The 1,590-nt window shown below is 29.3% G+C and overlaps 1 long non-coding RNA gene across 3 annotated transcripts in view; it reads right to left on the bottom strand.

Moving 5' to 3' along the window:
• The window catches only part of LOC130806890 (uncharacterized), a 6,144-nt gene extending 5,320 nt beyond the window's left edge, over nt 1-824 (bottom strand). For all 3 annotated transcript variants that reach the window (XR_009040384.1, XR_009040386.1, XR_009040385.1), the window contains exon 1: nt 541-824. This is a non-coding gene — a long non-coding RNA (uncharacterized LOC130806890). The remainder of the gene's footprint in view (nt 1-540) is intronic.
• Nucleotides 825-1,590: the final 766 nt, after the last annotated feature.

Here is a 1,590-nt window from a genome sequence, read left to right as displayed (position 1 = left end):
TACTACAACACACAAATTTACTCACAATGACATATGACATGAAAAGAAACACTTCCTCAAATAATTAGCAACAATAATAACAACAATAGTTTCTTTCTACTTCCACAATGATAAAATTCAACTCTAATAGTTACGACCGTACCACAATTAACTAGCATTAATACTTGATAATATAAACAATAACCATCATCATTTTTATAATATAAGATAATTAACAATCACTTTTAGTGATTGATAATCTCAACTATTTGTGACTACTATTATCACCATTCACAATATAATCTCAAAGTCAAAGCTTTGCCATTTAATCAATTAAAAAAAATGCTCGACAACACGAAAGTAGCACAACTACCATCATCTTCACCCTTAATGCAAATCCTAACTCATCTATGCTCAATTCACCATTTATTTAATTCACCCATAACAATTTTAACGAGATACAACAAGTATAAAATAATTTAACAAAGACAAACATGAATTGAACAAAACTTTATAATTAGAGACCATAATTTGTATGGGGAGTGCAGAAAAACGACTTACAAGGTGAATTAAAAGGGGTTAAAAGACAATGGTGACACGAGAAGGGCGCGGTATACTGGAGACAGAACGCAGCAGCAGCTGCTGCCAGAGATGGGCTGATACAGCCTCTGGCGGAGGCAAAACGGAGCAGCAGCAGCAACAACTGGGTGCGGTGGCAGGCTGGATTTGCATGGGTGGTCGGTAAAGGCGCAACAGGCCAGGGTAGTGCACAGGGAAAAGAAAGGAGAAGAAAGAAAGAAGAAGGAAAGGGGAAGGGAGGCGTGTCTTGACGGAGTAATGGCCTAATGGTTGTTTACTATTTAAAACACTAACACCTCTTTTAATTTTATTTATTAATTAATCAATTAATTTATTTCTAGATTACGTTCTTGAGGTGTCCAACTAAGAAAACTCACTTATGTGTGCTCCCAAGTTCTAATATATAGAATGATTTCGGTTCAAACCTCTATATTTTTAGTAATCGCAAATTTATTTTTAATATAAGTATGTTAATGTTTAAATTCGTATATGAAAGAAGTTTATTAAAACTAATTCAAAAATAATTAATTATAATTGTAAAATTTTTTAAAGTTATTAAAATACTAAAGAATTATGTCATTAAAATCTCGAGGTGTTACATGTATAATTTACATAAATAACTGATATGTTATTAGATAATTATCCATTGTAATTAAAAGAAATTACATATTTTGATGATTGTATATGATAAAAAATTAGTAAATAAGGTAAAGTTTTAAAATCTTTTGTAATTAATTAAAAAAATCTAATCAGAAAGATATTACATGATATGTTAAAAAATATTTTCCTAATAAGAAAATGAAAAGAGCGGGAAAATTTTTATTGTAAAGTTGACATGTGTCATAATCGTTTCTTTATTAGTATGTTGTATAGATAGATTTGGTGTTGTAATAATATACATTTAGTGTTATAATAATAAATATTTGGTATCAAAATTTTTAAAATTTTTTAGCAAATTAAGGATGAAGGCAATAGAATGAGGTAATGCTCAAACAGTTATATACAAATTAATAGAAGAGTCGGAAAATAATT

The sequence above is a fragment of the Amaranthus tricolor genome, chromosome 2, assembly GCF_026212465.1.
Source record: "Amaranthus tricolor cultivar Red isolate AtriRed21 chromosome 2, ASM2621246v1, whole genome shotgun sequence".
Classification (NCBI taxonomy): domain Eukaryota; kingdom Viridiplantae; phylum Streptophyta; class Magnoliopsida; order Caryophyllales; family Amaranthaceae; genus Amaranthus; species Amaranthus tricolor.
The sequence above is the reverse complement of the archived record's forward strand: the minus strand, read 5'-3'. Positions and strand labels throughout refer to the sequence as shown.